This window comes from Medicago sativa, chromosome 1 (genome assembly GCF_051527215.1).
Source record: "Medicago sativa cultivar Bolivia chromosome 1, Bolivia_mono, whole genome shotgun sequence".
Taxonomy (NCBI): Eukaryota; Viridiplantae; Streptophyta; class Magnoliopsida; order Fabales; family Fabaceae; genus Medicago; species Medicago sativa.
The window spans coordinates 49,634,968-49,658,641 of NC_140749.1; the positions used below are offsets into that span (position 1 = coordinate 49,634,968).

Genomic DNA, 23,674 nt, shown 5'->3' on the forward strand with positions numbered 1-23,674 from the left:
AACTTATTTGAATCGTATTGGACTTGATTTTGTGAATTTCACTTAACTTTTGAAAAACGGTCCAAAACGTCAATTTTCTGGAAACTCGTTTTTCTCGGGGAATTGAAGTAGGGTTAAGGTTGTATGCTACTTATATGATTTTTAAAAATGGTTGTGATTGGTTTCATCAAGTCTTAACATGTTTTGCTTTGAAAATGGGATTCTTTTGTAAAAATGATAAAGTGAGAAAAACTTTGTGAATTTCATGATTTCGTCGTGTTTAGCCGGTGAAACGCCAAGGTATAGTCTACTGCACTTACATGTAGCCTAGAGGTATACTTAGTTGAGGCATGGGATCTTGTTTACTTGGTTTTGGTTCAATACTTCAATTATTTGAAAATGGTAGAAAGATAGACGAACTTGGTTGAAAATGGTGTCTTTAAACCAACTACCTTATAAATCTTTCATGAATGGTTTCATATGATTAATTGAGGATATGATTATCATGATATGTTGTGTTGTTCCATTTTACTTGGTTTATGAGAAGTTTATGGAATTGTTGTGATAGTTTGTAGTTGATGTTGATGACTCTTATTTGATTCGTGATTTGTTGAATGTGTGGACATGAATACTTGATAATGCAAATGTTGTTGAGATAGTCAATGTAATTGGAGGTGTACTTTTACATTGTCGTTGATAGTTGTTATGAAATCGTGCATTATCGGGTCGTTGTTGTATGTCTATGCATCATATCATATGAGTCGTATGTTGAAATGTAAAAGGAGGTGTACTTCTACATAGTTGTTGTAAGAGGAGATGTACTCTTACATAGATGTGCGGTTGACATCTAATGTTGTTGTATGGTACCACATGCATATATGTGTCAAGTTTAGGCGCATTGCAAATAGAGATGAGATCTTGTTGTGATATGTGAATGATGTTGTTGGTGATATTTGTTGATGAGTGCTGGCTTGCGATACTTGGATTGATTGTATGAATGTATTTGGAGGTTTATTATGCATGCAAACTATGGAGGTTTTGACCGCCTACCTGTCTGTATGGATGGGTAGAAGCTGTGCAGGAGTAGTTGCTTTTGGTGGGTGCTTGGATAGCGAGAGCTATCTCTGCTATTGGTTGGAGTCGTAGGTTTAGGCTCTGATTAGGTTGTTAGTGTCTTTATATTTTGTTGGATTTTGTTTTATTGTTGAGATTGCCCACTTGTCGGGACTTGGAGGTTTTTTGTATGATGATGTATTTTTGACCGTGGCATGTATATGTTGGAGATATATGATTGTATTCGCTGTGACTATTGAGATATTTTATATATGCATGATGATTTTGGATTTTTGTTGAGACGTAGCGTCTATTTCTTGAATATATGTATTATACGCGTGTTTTATCGCTTTAATAGAAATAGGGCGTTACACTCCTAGAATCTTCAAATCCTTGATTACCCGTGCACCCGTTCGAACTCTTCACTCAAGTCTTCGATGCTACGTTCGGTAAATGAATCCCCTTCGACTTCAAGAACGGTTAGAAAGACCCCCAAGCCCTTTGGAGGTGGAATGAGGTTATTCACCTCACTTTGGAACCTTGATTAAGCCCAACCAATTTCCTTGAGAGAACCAACTTACAATCCCTACTAGCACCCTAGCGAATCAATGTGACTCAATGTACAAAGTGATTCTAAGAAAAAGTGTTTAATCTTTAAGAATGTATGAACAATGAGTTTTGAGACCTAGAGAGAATAAATGCAAATGATTCAATAAATTTGTGAATGTGTGGAGGAGACTATATATAGTGAGGGGTGATAAGAGCAAAATTTCGCACAAAAACAACTTAGTGAACCGATTCACTAAATGAGTGAATCGATTCAGACAGCAAAAGACAACCCAAGAATGCATGAAGGATGAAACGATTCAATGCATGAGTGAATCGATTCAAGTAAGCCCAGGATGAAAAATGATACTATTCAACTTTCAGATGAATTAATTTCAGTGCAAGTCAGAGAGTTTTGTGAGACGATTCAGACTGAAATGAAACGATTCAAGTGTGATACGATTCAAGATGTTGGGAATCGATTCATCTGTAGTCAGAGACTTAGATGAATCGATTCAGTATGTGATGTGTCGATTCAATATGCTACAAAAATATCAGTGACACATTTTCACAAGTGAATCATAGACCAAGACACATATATGTTGGGTGCTAATACATGTTAATCATAAGGAAATTATTAAAACAATAAACTAAGCTAAAGAACATCATCAAAATGATATAAAGTAACTGTGGAGGCTTCAATCTCCCCCTTTTTGATGATGTCAAATAGTTGATGATAGGTCCCCTTAACATATAGCATAACAAAACCAAAACCGCAAAACAACAAAAAAGGAAGAAGGATAAAAGTAACAATGAACATCAACTTGGAACATCAACATTTTTCCCCCTTTGAAAATGTCAAAAAGGATTATAGCAAAAGTAAAAAAAAAATATGAAACAACGCAAGTGACAATCGCAATTGAACACAAGTGCAACATGCAAAAGAAGGCACAAAAAGAGTGTATATGCATGTGAAAAAAATGCACATATAACATCCATTTGAAACAATTTGAAATCAAGGCAAAGACGCAAAAGCTAAAAGTAGTCGTATAGCTTTGAGTCGGGCTACGGGAGCATAGGTTTCCTCATAGTCAATTCCTTCCTCTTGGTTATACCCTTTAGCAACTAGCCTTGCTTTATTTCTTGTGATAATCCCATTTTCGTCCAACTTGTTCTTAAAAACCCATTTGGTCCCAATAATTGACTTTCATTTTGGGCAAGGGACAAGGTCCCAAACCTCATTTCTTTTAAATCGATTTAGCTCATCTTGCATAACAAGAGTCCAAAACTAGTCAACTATTGCTTCCTTAATGGTTTTAGGCTCAATTTAAGAAACGAAAGCGGTAAAACCACAAAAGTTACTTACTTGAGACCTTTTACTTACACCCTTTCTAATATCACCAAGAACATTTTCCAATGGATGATCTCTCGTGGTGATCCAATCATGAGGAGAAGATGGTGAGGTTTCTTTTTTTTGTCCTCTTGTAAATCTCCCTCAAATTCCTTGTCCTTGTTGTCCTCATTTTTTGGAGGAGCTTCTTGTTGGACACCATCCTTGAGAATATCCTTGGTATCTATTCATGCAATATCAAAACCAAAAGTACCTTTCCCAACTTCTTGGGGAGGTGTCTCATCAAAAGAAACATGAATGGACTCTTCAACAGTGAGAGTCTGTTCATTAAAAACTCTATATGCTTTGCATTTAGATGAGTATCCTAAGAAAATACCGGCATCGGCCTTTGCATCAAACTTACGAAGTTTATCTTTTCCATTGTTTAAAATAAAACATTTACATCCAAAGACTCTTAAATGTGACAAGTTTGGCTTCCTTCCCTTAAGTAGTTTATATGGTGTCTTATCTAGGATCGGTGTAGTGATAATCCTATTTAAGACATGGCATGCGGTGTTAATAGCATCCGCCTAAAAATACTCAGGGTGGTTCATTTCATTTATCATAGTTCTAGCTAATTCCTCCAAAACTCTATTTTTCCTTTCAACCACACCATTTTGTTGAGGAGTTCTAGAACATGAGAAATTATGTGAGATGCCAAACTCGTCACAATAGTTTTCAAAGCGATGATTAACAAATTCACCACCATGATCACTTCTAAGAGAGATAATCTTTAAAGAAAGTTGATTTTGAATGACATTGGAAAATTTAACAAAGGCTTCAAAGGTATCATCCTTGCTAGGCAAAAATAATGTCCAAGTAAATCTAGAGAAGTCATCAACGATTACAAACCCGTAATATTTGCCACCTAGACTTTTCGTCCTTGAAAGGCCAAAAAGATCAAGGTGAAGAAGCTCTAGAGGTTTTGAAGTAGAAACAATATTTTTGGGTTTAAAAGACACTCTAGTTTGATTCCCCTTTTGACAAGCATCACATAATTTGTCCTTTTCAAATTTTATTTTAAGTAAACCAATGACTAGATCTTTGGACACAACTTTGTTTAGCAAATCAAAGTGGACATGACTAAGACGTTTATGCCATAACCAAGAATCTTCATTCTTGACTATGAGATACTTATCACCACTTGATGATACATCATCTAAATCAAGAACATATACATTATCAACACGCAAACCCTTAAACATAACATTCTTGTCATCATTTTGTTGAATTATGCAACATTGAGTATTGAAGGTGATTGTAGACCCATTGTCTCAAAACTTACTGATGCTAAGAAGGTTATGTTTAAGCCCATCAACTAACATAACGTCTTTTATGGTGGTTGTGGAGGGATTTCCCACAACACCCTTACCTAATATCCTACCTCGGTTGTTATCCCCATAGGAGACAAACCCTTTTTCTTTTCTCGTAAAGTCAATAAACATTGAGATGTCCCCTATCGTATGCTTTGAGCAACCGCTATCCAAATACCACTTTCTTTGCGAGGTTGCAAGGCATTCCTACAAATGATTTAGGTAAAATTTAGGTCCCCAACACAAGTTGGGTCCTTGGGATTAATGACAAAGGTAGACAATTTGGGTACCCACATCATAATACCTTTTGGAACTAAAGTTTTCATAACATGGCAATAAGGAGTGGTATGCCCAATTTCTCTACAATAGTTGCACCTAATTTTGTGCTCATTAGTTTTGCTTTTTGGATTTTTGTTTTTAAACATTCTCTTAGGCAACTCTTTGAAATTTAAAGATTTTGTAAATCGATAAGCAAAATTCATAGAGGCACTTGAGACCTCTTTTATCTTACTTTTTAGAGACACAATCTTTAATTGTAGTCTAGGACAAGCTAAACAAGTATTGATGTCCTCGGTTTTTGAGGACTTTGGAACATCAATAGTAGGTGACTCTTTAGGAGGAGTTGCAAATAGTTCTTTCTTTAGAGATGCATGTTCTTTTTTGAAGTTTTCAAAATCGTTTCTTATCTTTTCAATTTCGGCTTCCAATTTGAGAATAGTTCTCTTTTGGGTTCCGATAGTTTTAAAAGCATTCATGGCATCTCCATGCATTTTTACTAGAACATTTTGCAACTCATCATAGGATGGATTAAATTTAGAGTGAGCTGTTATACGTCCTTTCCCTATTCACTGAACTTGGCCACACTCTAACAGCCAATCTAGTCATCTATTGTGACAACCTCGGTGTCAACTTGGGTGGGCTAATTTAGCTTCTTCAAAAAAAAAATTAGAGTTCCCATCACTAACCTCAATTGATTTCTTCCTTTGTCCCATGAAGCATAGTTGAGCAATTTCATCATTTTCGGAGTCACTTTTTGTGGATGATACTTCATCGTCTTCCCATGCTATGTATGCCCTCATTCGTTTTGACATATCGGATGAACTTGCTTTTCCTTTAAACTTGATCAAATCGGGACATTCACTTCTTAGATGAATAACCTTGCCACATCCAAAGCAACTTATGCCATTTTCCTCTTTACTATTCTCTCCTTTTGTTTGTGATCTTCTAGAGGTTTTATCATTACGTCTTAATCCATGCTTTTAAATGTATCGATTAAAACATTTCACAAAGAGTACCATATCTTCTTCATTTGGTGATTCTCCTCCGGAGTCGCCTTCACTAATGATAGATGAACTTGCCTTGGATGAAGAGGCTTTGAACACAGTTGGTTTCTTGTATTTCAACTTGCCCTCTTCCTCACTATATTTGAATCGAGTGATCTCATGCTCATGTTCCTTTAGCTTTCCAAAGAGTGTGATCATGCTAAGAACATTGAGATTTTGCGATTCCTTAATATCAGTAAACTTGGGCTGCCATTCCTTTGTCATACACCTCAATTTTATTAGTGCAATCTTGGTTTGAAATTGTTTTACCAAGGTTTTGGAACTTGTTTACAATATGAGTTAATCTCATTTGCATGGAGGAGATGGTTTCACCATCTTCCATACGGAAAAGCTCGTATTGTTGCACAAGGGTATTGATTTTTTATTGTTTAACATCATTGGTTCCTTCGTGAAGGGTTTCCAATGCATCCCACTTATCTTTAACGGTCTTACAATGAGAGACGGAATGATACTTATTTACGCCAAGAGAGGAGATGAGAATATTACGTGCCTTCAAATCGTATTGGACCTTCTTTTTGTCATCATCGCTCCAATCAGCTTTTGGCTTATCTTGTGCTACACCGTTGGCAACAACTTGCGGTTGAAACTGCCCATTGACCACGGAGTCCTACACATCCATGTCCACCGATTGGATATGAACGCTCATGCATTCTTTCCAATAGTCATAATTTTCTCTGTCGAAAATAGGTGCTCTATTATGCGCCCCCTTAGGCTCCTTATTAGCCATATGGATCAACTCTTCCGGTAGTTAGCCGCAAGAAGAGACCAAGCTCTGATACCACTAGTTGGTCTATATGCCTAATTAGTTTGTAAGCTAGAGGAGGGGTGAATAGCTTTATAAAAAGTTTTTCCAGAGTTTAACAAAAAGTGAGTTTAACGAAATCGACTACTGAAATCGTGCGCGAACAATAACAACAATGTACAAAACGATAAATATATGTGCAATTAGATTTAATCTTAGAATTGAGAGATTCATGATACAAATCTTATTATAGAATCAAACTTTAATAAACCTTGAACAATGTACAAAACTTTTAGACAATTTCAAACCAAACCTATATGAACAAAATTACTAAGCTATCAAATCAAAATACAATACATGTGAAATTGAAGAATTGAATAGATTTTGCAATCAATTGATCTAAGCAAATTATTTGAAACCTAATTCAATGAATTAGATTATTTTTTTAATGAAAAACAACTTAGATCAACATTAGCAATTATTCTAACAATCATTTAATTAATCACGTCAATAGTAACAAAGTAAAGAGGATAGGGAAGAGAAATAACACCAATATTTTTATAGTAGTTCGCTCTTTCTCGTCCTCGCTAGAGCTATGTCTACTCTTCTTGATGAAGTACGCCTTCACCAAGGTCATCCACTAAGTAACAAATGTTGATTACAATGTGTTTACAAGAGTTCCTTGAAATTAAACCTAATTCTTCAACCCCTATGCAAACACTCCCCCAAACTTCAAATAACCTTTGAATTTGGTGCTCCTTGAATTTTTGAATCCTTGATTAAACATGTACCCCTTCAAACTCTTCACTCAAGTCTTTGATGCTACATCCGGTAAACGAATCTCCTTCGACTTCAAGAACGGTCAGAAATACCCCCAAGCCCTTTGGAGGTGGAATGAGATTATTCACTTCACTTTGGAACCTTGATTAAGCCCAACCAATTTCCTTGAGAGAACCAACTTACAATCCCTACTAGCACCCTATCGAATCAATGTGACTCAATGTACAAAGTGATTCTAATAAAAAGTGTTTAATCTTGAAGAATGTATGAACAATGCGTTTTTGAGACCTAGAGAGAATAGATGCAAATGATTCAATAAATTTGTGAATGTGTGGAGGAGACTATATATAGTGAGGGTGATAAGAGCAAAATTTTGCACAAAAACAACTTGGTCAATCGATTCACTAAATGAGTGAATCGATTCACACAGCAAAAGACAACCCAAGAATGCATGAAGCATGAAACGATTCAATGCATGAGTGAATCCATTCAAGTAAGCCCAGGATGAAGAATGATAAGATTCAACCTTCAGATGAATCGATTCAGTGCGAGTCAGAGAGTTTTGTGAGATGATTCAGACTGAAATGAATCGGTTCAAGTGTGATATAATTCAAGAAGTTGTGAATCGATTCAGTGTGTGATGAGTTGATTCAATATGCTATAAAAAGATCAGTGACACATTTTCACAAGTGAATCTTAGACCAAGACACATAAATGTTGGGTGCTATTACATGCTAATCATAAGGCAATTATTAAAACAATAAACTAAGCTAAAGAACATCATCAAAAACATATAAAGTAACTGTGGAGGCTTCAATTTGTCCTTTTCATTTTGCAATTGAGAGATGATTCAATTATGCTTTTCTTCGGTCTTGATCAGTTCTTCACTTCTTATATAGAGTTCCTTGTAAGAGTTATCTTATTCTTTGTAAGAAACTCCTTCATTTTCATATTCCTCATTAGGTTTTTATCTTCATGTTAAGGCTTTGACTTGATTTGAGTTTTCATGTTTTTGTTCAGCCAAATCATCAGCAGACCAAGTTATTGATAGACCTTTCTTTTGATTCTTGAAGTGGTTTAGACATTCGAATCTGACATGACCAAATCCCTCATAGGCATGACATTGAGCACCTTTTCCTTGACTATTTTTATAGTCAATTCTCTCCCTTGGAGATCCACTATTGATGTTGGATGGAGTGTTTCTGACATCAGTCCCACGCATTCCATTTATTTTTTTGAGAATATTGTTAAACTACCTCCCAATGAGTACTATAGCCTCCGATGATTCTTCATTGGTTTCTAAGTTACCTTCAGTTTGGTCAACACTGTTATTTGACAGAAGAGCAATGCCTTTCTTTCTTTCTTCAATATGATCACTGATTGTCATTTCAAAAGTTTGATGTGATCCAATGAGTTCTTCCAATTTCATATTCTTTATGTCTTGGGCTTCTTCAATGGCAGTTACTTTCATGTTGAACCTTCATGAGTGGTTCTCAGGATGTCCCAAGCTTTCTTGGCTATAGTACAGTTGCTTATCAGTCTGAATATGTTTTTGTCAACCCCATTGAACAGGTCATTCAAGGCTTTGGAGTTTCCAAGAGCAAGATCATCTCCTTCTTTTGACCAATCTTCATCAGATTTCAGTTCGATCGTATCCTTTCCATCTTTATCCTTGGTTAAAGGATGCTCCCAACCTTTTAGAACAACTTTCCACGTTCTATTATCAATAGACTTCAGAAAAGCTACCGTGCACACTTTCTAGTAATCATAGTTGGACGCATCCAGAACAGGTGGTTTGTTAACTTGCCCTCTTTCTTTTTCCATAGTACTAGAAAATATTTCCAGTGAACTCACCATTAATAGAACAGGGTGCCTGTTCTGATGCCAATTGAAATTCCGGCACATAATATGGATGTTATGTACGATGTCCAGATAGAAGTCAAGAACAATGTCAAGACTTTGTAAGAACACTGTTAGCAAACAATAAAAGAGGTACAAGAAGTAAAAGGACACAGGGAGTTTGTTAACCCAGTTGAAGCCTCCACAATTTTACTTTATATATTTTTGATGATATTCTTTAGCTTAGTTTATTGTCTTAATAATTTCCTTATGATTAGTATGTAAAAGCACCCAACATCTATGTGTCTTCATCTAGGATTCACTTGCGAAAATGTGTCATTGTTCTTCTTGTAGGATATTGAATCGATTCACCACACACTGAATCGATTCATCTAAGTCTCTGACTACAGATGAATCGATTCACAACTTCTTGATTCGTATCACACTTGAATTGATTCCTTTTAGTTTGAATCTTTTCAGAAAACTCTCTGACTTGCACTAAATTGATTCATCTGAAGGTTAAATCGTATCATTCTTCATTGTAACTCAGATTTCTTAGTCATAACATAACTTATTTAAGCCATTCCGAAGCCTATTTTGTGTTAAATTTTGTCTTCTTTCTAATGGCTCAATAGAAAGGCCACTCATTGAGGTGAGCTACTAATAAATTTCAATTATGTTGAATTAGTAGTGGGGATCGATGGTGCATTGGACTGAAATGGTGTTAGAAATTATAGCCTGGCTTTACTTGAATCGATTCACTCATGCATTGAATCATTTCATCTATCTTGCATTCTTGGGTTGTCTTTTGTTGTCAGAATCGATTCACTCATTTAGTGAATCAATTCACCAAGTTGTTTTTGTGTGAAATTTTGCTCTTATCACCCCTCACTATATATAGTCTCCTCCACTCACTCACAAAATTATTGAATCATTTGCAAATATTCTATCTAGGTCTCAAAAACTCATTGTTCATACACTCTTCAAGATTAAACACTTTTTCTTAGAATCAATTTGTACACTGAGTCACATTGATTTGTTAGGGTTCTAGTAGGGATTGTAAGTTGGTTCTTTTAAGGAAATTGGTTGGGATTAATCAAGGTTCCAAAGTGAAGTTAATAATCTCATTCCACATCCAAAGGCTTCGAGGTCTTTCTAACCGTTCTTGAAGTCAAAGGGGATTCGCTTATCGGACGTAGCATCAAAGGCTCCAGTGAAGAGCTCGAAAGGGTGCACGAGTTTTCAAGGATTCGAAGATTCAAGGAGCACCATATTCAAAAGTTATTTGAAGTTTGGGGGAGTGTTTACATAGGGGTTGAAGAATTAGGTTTAATTTCAAGGAACTCTTCTAAACACATTGTAATCAACATTTGCTACTTAGTGGATCACCTTGGTGAAGGAGTACTTCATCAAGAAGAGTAGACGTAGCTCTAGCGAAGACGAGAAAGAGGGAACTATTATAAAAATATCGGTGTTATCTCTCTTCCCTATCCTCTTTACTTTTTACTATTGCATGTGATTAATTGAAAAATTGTTAGGATAATTGCTAGTGTTGATCTAAGTTATTTTTCATTTAAGGATAATCTAATTCATTGAATTAGGTTTCAAATAATTTGCTTATATCAATTGATTGCTAAATCTATTCAATTCTTCAATCACACATGTATTGTGTTTTCATTTGATAGCTTAGTAATTTCATTCATATAGGTTTGGTTTGAAATTGTCTAAAAAGTTTTGTACATTGTTCAAGGTTTATTAAAGTTAGATCGTATATAAGATTTGTATCGTGAATCTCTCAATTCTAGATTAAATCTTATTGCTCATAGATTTATCTTATTGTATATTGTTGTGATTGTTCGCGCACGTTTCCAGTAGTCAATTTTGTTAAACTCACTTTTTAAAAAGCTATTCACCCCCTATAGCTTACAAACTAATTAGCCATATAGACCAACACCATTTCGGTGCAACTTCACCTACATATGGAGGCTACCAAGGTAGGAATGAAATTCACTATAGTAGTATCAATTCGAAGCTTACATAAAAGCTTTCACCAGCCTACTAACTTATCACTTAATCACTACTCGTGCAGTTTCTACCTAAGACTCTCACTAGTCCTGGATATGAGAGATCCCCCTCCCACTTCCTCTTAGTCACAGATCCAGTGGCCGTCCTTAAAGTAATATGAACAAATATGGAGACACTCTCCGCGACAGAAATCAACTCGTGCTTAAAAGCTTTGAGAGATTCAGAGTTTTACAACTCAATAACAAAGTCCAACTCTAATATTAAAGTGATATAAGAGTGGCTCACAAATAACAACGACAGACTAAAACCCTAAAAGACTCTCTTGTAAATTGCGGCTTCAGTGAGTAATTAGGTCTTCTGTCTCTGTTTATATAGCCTAAATGCAGAATAGGTGTGATATGCAAGTCTTGGCTAAAGATCAGCTGAAATCTCCATATTTCAGCACAAATATTCTGAAGCAGATTAGATGTTTCCTTAAATGTTGCAACAACATTCTTAAGGACTAAGTTAAGCATAAACTGCCTTCCTCTGCTTCTAGAAACACGCTTTCTTGGTCAACTCTTCACGTGAAATAAATCTTTTGATATTATATGAAAATCTTCACGTTTAAGATAAATATCCAACAATGCGGATCAAGACACACTATGATGTTGTACCAAAATGTTAAGACATTATGTCTGATATCTTGCTATAACTAAAGTTTTAACAAAATGAAGCCAATACTTGTCTAAAAACCTAACAAATAATCTTATGCTAAATTTATAAGTAGAATGTATAATTAATCTTCGGAGTCATACATTGACATTATTTATCAAAGTAGATACTTATAATTATGAAGTGACATTGTCAAAATATTATGTTTGCATTTTTGTTTTTAATGTCTTATATAATAATACATTTCAAGGTCAAAGAAATGGAAAGGTAAAAAACATAAATTAAAGTGTGCGGAAAATTTTGACATAGAATTGCATTATTCGTTTATAACTAACATATAATATTTTTCATATTAATGGTTATGTGACACCCTAAACCTAAATTCAAGATGAGGAAATCAATAGTTTTTGGTATTATTTTGTAAGAAGTATAATATTTAAAATAATTCTCAGACAAGACACTTATTTCATCCAAACAATAATTTGGATAAAATTATTATTTTTCAACCAGATATCACCTATCAAAGGCCGAAATTACAAGGAACAATGACTCCAAAATAGAACATTATTAATACGAGTTAAAGTGGATAAACATCTTTGATAGTCACCAACACACTGGCTTCCTCTGAAAGTTGTTTAAGGTTGCTGATGTGACAAACTCCTAACACAAACCATGAAGGTGAGTAATCAAATCATGTTAATTTATATTAGCAGTTAGTAAACAACTTACAGGTAGTTATATATTCAAATATGATAACTAAATAAAAATATTGCAAATTTAAAAGATTCACTATAGTTTAACACATATACACAATATCAATTGTGGTTAAGTAGTCAAAAACATATTGTTAATTAAAGTAATATATCTAATCATTCATGTTCATCATCCAGTCATTAATGTGGTCACAACTAATAGCTACACATATGAGTTCAGACTCAACTTTATTGATTTATAATAATAACAACAACAATAATAAAAAATAATAATAGTAATAATAATAATAATAATAATAATAATAATAATAATAATAATAATAATAATAATAATAATCATAAAATCTTTGGATTACACATAATTTTCGCGTTAGTTTCAAGCAAAACAGACTTCTAATGACGAAGATTGCAACAAAATAATGAAACTAATCAATGGAAGTGTTGGAGTTTTAAGAGAGGAGATGGAAGGGTTATAAAATTAAAAATTTATACTTGAATTGCTAAATCATTTGTAGGAATATTTTTTTTTAAAACTCGGTATCTGATCCAAGGACCGAGTAATCCGAGGAGACCCGTCCCATCGCCCATTTACGAGGGTCCTCGTGTAAAGCCAGAGCAAAGCTCTGTATGGACTTGCCCACTGAAATTGGCACCAAAGATAATTGAACATGAGGCCTTGAGAGGAGCACACTCCAAGATCCCAAGCCAACCACTAGGTCAACCCCAAATGGGTCAATCGTATTATCTTGAAGTTGTAGCAAAAATGGAGCAATCTTATTGCATATCCTTGTACCATCAAGATTGAGTTTTGCATCTTGTTTCAACTACCTTGTTTTGTTAATTCTCTACCTATCTTTTCTTCTCTATTGACACTATTGCTTTCTCTAGGGATTAACTGAATTTATTTTCTCAAAATATAAAAACTTTATCAGTAAAAACTTTTAAAAAATTATTAAAAAAAAGTATTCAAATAGACTAACCTGCATTCACAAATATTACTAATACACCTCACAAATGTATTAGGGGGACACCTAAAGAAGTCTGGACAATCACCAGCGACAGTGCATGTTATATCTGCAAAGTAAAATAACAATAAATCAATTTCATCAAAAGGTAATGAAAGGTTATGTATAACATAAAGAACAAAATGCAAAATCACTTACCTTTACCGGTTACAACAAGAATTAGAGAAAGTAATATAATCAAAGCATAAAAAGACTTGGAAATTTGAGCCATATTTTTCCTCCTTTCCAAGTAGTAATAACTTGAAACTTATTTCAACACTTTATAAGTAAAATATTCGTTTTGTTAATTTCAAGTAAATAGTTTTTACCCTTTAGGTGCTACAAGCAACCATTAATAAATCAAAGTTGTTAAATGTGACTAAGAAAGGTCAAGACATCGTATTTACCCTTTAGCTCATTTAATTGATCACTCACCCTTCTTAAATTAAAAAAATTCATTAGATTTTCTTATTATTTGAGATTTTCACGACAGGCAATGGAAAAATATGAAAAGATAAATATTATTGATGTACGCTAAAAAAAATTAGATTTAAATATTATGCATCAATTAGGTGGCAACATATTTATTTATACACTAAAAGTACTATAAGATAATTTCTTTTTGACAAAATTATAAAATTAAATACGTGACAACCTAAATGTAAAAATGTGATACTGAAGGTGAGAAAAACACATGAGAATCGGGGGGGGGGGGGGGGGGTTGAATTGTGTGGGTCTATTGACGAATTCTTTATCTAAGTGTTTATAAAAACTTGGTCAGAATCTGATGTTGCAAATTCTGACTCAGAATCTGAATGTAGCGAAAATACATAACGCAAAGATAAAAGATAAAGAGTCAGAGAGAGAAGACAAACACAAAGAAATTTATATTGGTTCCTCCCACAACACAGGAGTAGTCTGAAGGTGAGAAAAATACACAAGAATGGGGGGGGGGAGGGGTTGAATTATGTTAGCTTTCTCATGTTTCTTTTTCTTTGGTTAAAATGCAGCCTGACCAGAATCTGAAATACACTGATTTTGAAGTAGAGTCAGAGTGCGGCGGATAAGTACAAAACACAAAGATAAAAAGATAGGGATAGAGAAAGAATACGTACAAAAAATTTATACTGGTTCCTCCTACAATCCAGGAGTAGTCCAGTCCCCTTGCACTTCCAAGGGATTTCACTAGAATCACACTTGATTACGAATGTTCAAGGACACATCCAAGAGACTTATATGCTCAAGCACGTAGGCAAGGGACTTTCTAAAGTGTTTGCCCCAACTGCAAACATGTTAACTTGTTCTTACGCTTTTTGTAATTAGTAAGCGTAAACGCAACAAGTGAACAGACTCCTTAGGATTTCAAAGTAAACTTGAAAACAAATCATAAGTGCTTTGCACTATTAAATTTGATAGACTAATGGCACAATTAAATAGCAGAGTCTTGTTACTTCTTTTTCAGGTCTTCAGCTCCTTATACAGGCAATAATTTGAGAGACTTAAGAGAAGAGTGATGGCGCAAATAGAGTCGTTGAGAAGCTTCAATCACGAATGTTGGCCCTTTGCTTGATATGGATAATCCCGTTTACTTTGAATATCCTTTGCTGAAAGGGGAATTATAAGTTGCTCTCCTCATTCTTGATGTTCTTTACACGTAGATAGAAGAAGACAAAGTAGCTGCTCTGCCAGATGCAATGATAGAGACATCTCATAGTATAAGACAAAAGCTTACATGGATTCTTGGTCCCTCAGAATGATGTAGCCTAGCCATATTCTGTGTTAAAGTCCTTCACAGAATTTGTGGATGTTACTCCCCAGCTTCCATTAGACTCTTGACCACTAGGATGTTGACTTCTAGTTGACCTTTCAGTAGATCTTCATCCATAGTCTTCTAAGCTTCCCAATTCCTTTCTGATGCTCTTCATATGTTCCTTCTTAATTATAAGAGTTCCTGCACACTTGAACATATGTTAGTAATCCACTCGTTCTTCAATACTTTGTTATCATCAAAACCCAAGAGAACTTGTGTGAACCATTCTTGTTCTAACAATCTTCCCCTTTTTGATGGTAACAAACACAAGTATTTTGAACAATTTTTGTTAATTAAATTAACAGTTAGACTTTGGGTTCTAAGGTTTGCAAGCTCCCCCTGAGTCTGACAGTCTTAGGTCTGAGGTTCAAATAATATCCCTGAGTCTGTGATAGTCCTTTAAAGTTAGGTTTGCAAGCTCCCTTAAGTGTTATTCCTAGTTAAATAAATTCATTCTTAGTCACTCTTAAGTGCATCAGAATATGTAATCAAATGTTTATCAGAACATTGACAAGATATCAAAGTTTTTTGATCACACAGAGGTTTTCAAGCTCTAATTAAGTTCAATCTGATACTTTATTAGAGTCTGATAATTTTAATTGTTAAGAGCTTATTTTTTTTATTTTTATAATAATCTTGCATAAGAAATAGACAAAAAACTAGGTTCTTTAAGCTTCTGTGTTAGGCTCAGCATAAAATACTTTGCCCTTCTCCCCCTTTTGACATCAACAAACATAGAACCCAACCATAAGAGCAAGATATAAAATGAGAGAGAAAATTATGCATGAAGTCTAGAATGTTGAAGTTCAAAGTTAAAGTTACAAACCATAAATAGAAGATAAGTATTAAACATAAAATAAAGTAAAATATCTTTGGCTCCTATTTATTTCTAAGCTCAAACACCATCCCAACCAACTTCATGACATTTTTGTTGGTTTCTTCTGATCTGGCATCTGCCCTCTGCTAAGCTTGAGATGATTCCTTTACTTATGTGATCATTGTCGGATGTGTATCCTTACGAATGCCACCTCATCTCATATCAGATGCTCTCCTTCCTCCAGTCTTGCTTGTATGTCCTAAACCATAACACTGCCTCTTTCCTCAATCTGAGCTGGTTCCTGAATATGTTCAGGTTCTATTTCTGAATCTTCTTGTTGGTTCTGAAACAATACAATAGCAAGCTCTGGTCCTTGTTCTTCGGGCTCATCCTTTAGTTGTCTCCCTATGTCTCTTCTTAACTCCACAACTTTTATTTCTCTTCAAACCTCCTTTAGCCACTGCTTCTGAGCTCTTGTCATATTAATTTACATATGTCTCTTCAACTGCTCAAGAATCTGATTCACAACATACTGCAAACATTCCCACTGATAGTTGATATTTCCAGAGTATATAGTTGTTAGGCTTCTGGAGAAAAGTTTACATGTCCTAGTAGGGAATCGATTACCCACTTCTTCAAGGTTTTTAGTGGTGAATAAAATGTTTGGTACACTCATTTGTTCAGTGATGTTTTGGGTATCATCGTGTACAAGTAAGTCATCGTATAAAGCTTCTAGTAGGGCATCAGTTTGAGATTGGTATAGAGTGATATTTGGGTTAAGCTCAATGATCTCAACAAGAATGATATTGGGTTCAGTAGCTAATACACGAGCATCTTCAACAGACTTGGTGATGCTTAGCATGTATGCTGTAACAACCCGATTTTCACTAGATTTATTTTATTATTTATTATGTGTGTTTATGTGTGCTTGTTTGTGATTAGTTGTCTCTGTGTGTATTTTACTTCGGGATTAGTGGATTTTGGCTTACAGAGGGTATTTTAGTCATTTTGGACATATGGATATTTTGGACTTTGTGTGAGCAAGGGTAAATTAGCAATTTCACTGTGAGGATTATTTTTAGTGCTTCTACTGAGAACAATTTTTTTTTTTACTAAGTTACTAGTGTAGTTGTGGTATGAGCGGTAACTGTTCAATAACTTTTAGCCGTAAGCGAGTAAATACTTTGTGGATTAGTCATTGAGGGTCTTAGGCCCATTAAGACTTTTTAAGGGTTAAGATCATTAGTGTGGACAATATTTAAGCTCCAGTCTTTGTAGAAAAATAGGATTCACATTCATTTCATAAGAATTTGAGAGAGGTAGAGAGAAAGAGCGAGAGGAAGAGAAAAAGGGTTAGAAGATAAAAGCTTGAAGATCAAGGAGGTGATAGAGATTCTAGGAGCTAAATCCAAGCTTTGGCTAGGTTTATTACCAATTGAGGTAAGGGGGCTAGTATTCTCTCATAATCTTTTAGAATAATCTCTTTTCTACTTAAACCTATAAGTGCTCAATTGTGAAAAGTGATTATTGTGAATTTATATGTTGAAATTCGTGTGCCTATTTTGATGCTATGTTTGGGTATGTGAAATTGTTGCTAAACATGTTGTTGTTGTTGATTTTACATACTTGAATTGTGGTTATATGAGATTTTATTGATTTTCACTCAAATGGGTATGAATTAGTGTTGTTGTTGTTGATTGTGATGAATTCATGTTTAAATGAAGTTGTTGTTGAATTGGGTATGTTGTTATTGCTGATTTGTATCATGGGTATTCCATTTTGTGAAGTTGTTGTTTGAATTTGTGAAGTTTGTGTGAGTTGTTCATGTGGAGCACCAAAATGAACTTTTGAGATATGAGGTTGTTTACTGAGTTTTTGGTGTTGTTGGGTGAGTTAAAGCTAGTATAAATTTTGTTTTCATGTTGTGGTTGTTTTAGTCGAGTCGTTTGGGAGAAAACAAGATTTTTGTGTGAAAAGTCAATATTTAAGCATTTTTGCAAATAAGTGATTATGTGAGGTTTTGGAAATCTATTTTGGGATGGTTGAAACTTGAATTTTTCTATATATTATGATAGAGCAAAGTGTCAGGAACGCGTAGCCGGAAACAGCATCTAAAACGGATTAACGGTTTGAATTTTACGCGCGAAAACGTGAAAGTTGAAAATTGGATGTTGTTTGTCAGGCCAAGATCGTGCCACAATTTGGGACCAACGTGCCATGATTGATCAGGATTTTAGTGTTTTTACCGCTGGAAAAATTGTGCCACGATTTTGCCAGACTAGAAACCTTAAAAATGCATTTTTCTTCCATCCAATTGTTTCCAAACTTGTTCCAAAGAGTAGGGGCTTTATCCTAACTATCTAGGGGAGTTTTTATGAAAGAAAAAACTTTGTATAAAGGGCCCAACAAGTCCTTGTGTTTCTTGGCATTGAATGAAGTAATTATGAGATGAACTTAGGTGAATTTTTTTGTTGATTTTGTTGCAGTTGGCCGGTGAAACGCACATGTATGCTCAACTGCACTCATAAGTGATCTAAGAGTATACATAGTTGAGGCACTAGAGTTTGGTTACTTGGTTTTGGTTCAAAAGTCTCAATCGTTTAAAGTTGTAAAATGATAGACGAACTTGGTCAAAAATGATCTTTGAAACAGAATACTTTGCAAATCTTTTGTGAATAGCTTTGTATGATTATATGAAGATATGTAACTGATTGTTAGGTGTTGAATATGATGTTCATCTTAATATGATGTATTTTCTCCTTTACTTGGATTGTGAGAAACTGTATGGAGTTGTTGAATTATATGATGTAATTGATGTTGGTGAATGCATATATGTCAATTGATGTTGATATTGTTGGTGAATGCATATATGTTAATTGATGGCGATATTGTTGGTGAATTCATATATGTTAAACATAGTGGATGTTGAATAATGCATATATGTTAAATAATGGTGATGGTGTTAGTGATTTGTGTGCGTGAAAATATGCATTGTTGTTGAGTCATATGTTCATGCATACATGACTGATGGAGATTAGGATATTTACATCCAATGGTGTGATTTGAATACTTTGTATTCAATGGATATGATGTTTTTGTTGCATCATGAGGTGACGACCTTTGTTGGTGATGGTACCGCATGCATCTAGAAGAGTCTAGAACATTGCATGCATTTGAGTAGTTGATGAGTCGGGTCATAATTGAATATGTGACTTGGTGAATTTGTGCATTGGTGAAATTTGGTAAGTTTTGTGATTATGTGGATTGGTGTATATGTATATTGGTGGATTTTTGTTGATGATTGCGAATATTTGGACTAGGCTCTAATTGCATGTCTTACTTGCTTGTGCTTATACACTAGGTTAATCTATTTGATGATAATTATTTTAGTAATAGTAATGAGGTGAGAATTGTATATGTATATGTATATGTGTATCTATATATATATATATATGATGTGGTGATTCCTTTGATAATGATGATTGCTTGCTTATAACTTTGAAATGATGAATTGTACTTTTTGAGTTAAGTATGCTAAATGAAGAATAAGGTGAGTAATCCTTTCATTGATTGATGTTGATAAATGATGACCTTATGTCGATGACTTGATTAGATATTGAATATGCCTGCTATGCTATGTTAGTATTGTGATAGCTTGATGTGTATGGAATGGGGGATAATAATTATGTGATGTTAGTATTCTAGGAGGGATGGGTATGTATATGTGATACGCGTGAATCCTTGAATGCTTATGTTTTCATATCTTGATTATGATTGATGTGAATGGGTAGACGTCGTGCAGGATTGATCTTTTAGCTTGCTTGGTGAGTTGCTTGAGGATAGCGGGAGCTTCCTCTATTTATCTGTTCGAGTCGTAGTATAGGCTCTGATGTAGGATTGTCGGTCTATACTTTATTTTGGATTGGTTTATGATGTTGAGATTTTTGCCCATATGTCGGGATTTGGAGATTTTATGTATTGATGTATTTGGAGTTTTTGACATGTATACTTGGAGAAGTATGTTTTATATCCGCTGCGACCTTTGAGAAACTTTATATATAAGCATGTTGTTTTGGAATCTGTTGAAGACGTAACATCTATTTCTTGAATATTTGCATTATTCGCGTGTTTTATCGCTTTAATAGAAGTAGGGCGTTACATATGCTATCCAGGGATGAATGTAAGAGAGTCGGCGGTTAAAATTCTGTTCAGGTGATGGTGTAAGTGGTGGTAGGGTTTTGAGAATTTCTTGAAGAGACGGAGGTACAAGATTATCATAAGAAATTTCTTGAAGGGTTTGTATGGTGGGTTTCTCTGTTTGAGGTGGTGGTAGGATCTGGGATTGAAAAGGTCTCCATCTGTATGACTAAACAAACTATTCATAAAGTTTGAATCAATGTCCTGATTCAAGGTTGGGCTAGATGGTAATGATATAGATGGAGGAAGAGTGATGATGGAAGGTTCAGAAGAAGTATTAACTTATTCTATGAAGACAAAATCAATACCTTATATAGTCTGGGAATCTTCCTCATTGCATGACTCTGTGACAGCTGCTTCCATTTCCTTTATGTTGACCACTTCTACCTCATGCTTCTCTTCTTGATTTTCACTCTCGTATAAGTTGATGAAAATTACATGACCCAAATCTTCCTTAACTGGTTCTTTCTTTGCCCTTTCTGGTGAGGGAATGGGTGAGATAATCGTTCCATAAGTTTTTGAGAGTTTTTAGATAGATGACAGAACCACTTCACCTTCATTTGTCTCTGAGCCAGATTTGGATTGTCTGAGCTTGTTGGGTGTTGGAGAGACTTTCTCTTCACCTTTAGTCTTATCCTCAACCTTCTTCAACTTCTTCATGGGAGGAGATGTTGTAATCTTGATGGAGGATTTTCTCTTCTTTTTGTTTTTTTTTGAAGAAGCTAAACTAACCCGCTCAACTTGGCACCAGATAGAATCGAACCTGAAACCTTGAGGAGGAGCACACTCCCAAGTTCCAAGCCAATACCACTAGGCCAACCTCTTCTTCTTTTTGTTGATGACAGTGGTTGCTGAATCATCAGGAGTTTCATTCATTAGATCTGAATGTGGATACCTCTTCAAGCAATGACAATATTCGGAAGCTCTTAGAATGTGGATACCAATGATCCACATTCATCTTTACCACATTCAGATATGTGGATACCACATATCTGAAATACTACATTGGTATCCACATTACTTTTCTTTGTAGATACCAATGAATTCAGAGTTACTACATTCAGATCTATTGATGTGGATACCAATGATTTGTAGATACGGACCTTGGTATCTACTTTGATATCTCTATACGGACCTTGCTACCTCTATTACTTTTCTTTGTAGAAAGTCTTCCGAATAATATCTCTATACTTTGATGAAATTTCATTGGTATCAGTCTCAAGGAATCCAGAGTTCTCTAGACCGAGCAGTTTGGCCAGACTGGATTGAGTGATAATAATTCCAATCCCCATGACAGAGGATATGATCTCTGTATCATGTTGTTCATCAGCCTTTTCTAGCACTTATGCTCTTATCCAGAAGTCTTTGACAAGTGTTGAAAAGCAAGGTCCGTTCAGTGTTTCGAAGAGGTTCATCTAACCTAGTTCGTCAAATTTCTTTTCATATTGTGCCTGTTCTTCGTGATGGATTTAAAATCCACCGCTTATTCCTTTTGAAGCTTAAGTTCATCAACCTAAAATTTCATCATCCTTTTCCTAAGATTATTTTTTTTTTTTAAGAAAGGGTGCAGCAAAGAGCTAGCAACCCCTAAAATATATTAAAAGAAAGGAAAGTACAAGAAAAAGAAGGAGGGGACCGAACCAAAACTCCTTCAAAAGGAAGAAAATCTAAAATTAGGTAAGCCAATCTTGTTCTTAGCAAAAGATTAAATTGGAAACCCAGGTATGTCTTACCAAAACTCAAAAGAGGTTGAGCTTAAACCATAGTTTTCAAGGGAATCTGCTACCTGATTTCCTTCTCTAAAAATATGAGTTACAACAAAATTCATACTTCTAATAATGACTAAAGCATTGCTCCATCTGTTTCTAATTTGCCAAGTGTTTTATCTTGGTTTTCGGGTGTCAAACATTGATTATATTTGAACCTTTTAAACCGGTGATATCTTATTTTTTCTTGGGAAGGGAAAAAGTAAGCAAAACCCTTGAGAATCGAGGTCCGGGAGTTGTTTTCGCTACGGGAAGGTGTTAGGCACCCATAACGACTATAGTAACCTATAGGAACCGTCTTTAATTTCTACGCGCGCGCTTTATTTTTAAATGCTATTTTGAAATGTTATTTACACCTAAAATTTGCTAAATGAAGAATTGGAGGGAGAAGAATGTGTTTGAATTTTTGTTTTAGTTGAATTGAAGGAATTTTGTTCCTTGCCTACGTACCCGTTTAAGGGATCAAATCCACCGTAGTTCTCTCTCAAAAAATGTTTTTGTTTTTGTTGGTTGATTTTAGGTTTTAAAAATCGGAATTTTGAAGAATAGAAAGAGGCCTCAAGGGCATGAGATTATGAAATTGTGAGGTGGAATTAGTTATTTGCAAAATATGGTCTAAGCATGATTATTTTTCATTGAAGTTTGATTAAGAAAATGAAAAAGGAAAATTACAATGGGATTTTGATCCCAAGGTTTATTTTGAAAATGATTTGAGTGATTTTGTTCACATTTTTTTGGAAAATTGATTTTTTTTAAGTATAAAGCCTAACCATTCATCTAAACATACAATCCTAAACATACATCTAAACATGCATATTCTAGCTATATAGTGATGTGTGTGCATGTGTCGGTGCTTGTGTCGGTGTACATCATTAGAGTCCATTGTCCTTATTACATCATTGGCCTAGATACATTCTATGGTCTTGCAAGGAATTTAAATGACATGAAAGTAAAATATTACAAGAATTCCTAAGTTTTTACATTCTAAGTCTTGTATGAATTAAAGTGCAAGAAATGAAACTAAGATGGAAGAATGAAGTATGCTTATGAAACAATGAACAAATGGTTAGTGATGATAGGCACAAAATGATAGAAGAGATAGGCAAGAAAATATTAAGCAAATCAATGAAAATTAGCACTAAAAAGTGGCAAAGACATGCCTAAAATTTACCATGATATGAAAGCAAAATCATGACCTATAATTTTCATGTCCTTGCAAATTTCCAAAGGGTTTTATTTCAGCATATGACATGAAAATCACAAGGCCACATCAAGCTTCCAAAGTTTTGGCATACTTTAGACCTATTTTTACACCAATTTTGCACATAGTAATATTCAAACACATCACAACACAAGAAAGTAATATCATACACTACAAACAGCACCAAATATTCCAGATCAATAACAAATAATGCCCCAAAATTACTCTTCAAGCACCAATTATCATGAGCCAAAATATTGGAATTAAAATGTGCAAAAAAGACTTAACAAAATATGATAAAAAAACAACACAAATCACTCACAATTTCACATGTATTCTTTTTAACAATTTTCAACATGCAAAAGGTCAAAAGAAACAAGTCTTAATCACTCAAAACAAATGTAAAAGAAATCACAAGGTTTTTACAAGTTTTTCATCAAGATTTTCAACAAAAATTAAAGAAAAAAAACAATAAACCAAAGTAAAAATAATTCTCCAGTAT

At 34.6% G+C, this 23,674-nt stretch overlaps 1 long non-coding RNA gene across 1 annotated transcript; it reads right to left on the reverse strand.

Annotated features, from left to right (window-relative positions):
* Positions 1 to 12,053: 12,053 nt before the first annotated feature.
* On the reverse strand, positions 12,054 to 13,793 carry LOC146955077 (uncharacterized). The gene is made up of 3 exons (XR_015016142.1): positions 13,541 to 13,793; positions 13,358 to 13,451; positions 12,054 to 12,324 (listed from the first exon to the last, which is right to left on the reverse strand). It is a non-coding gene; the product is annotated as an uncharacterized LOC146955077 (long non-coding RNA).
* Between the last annotated feature and the right edge of the window lie 9,881 nt (positions 13,794 to 23,674).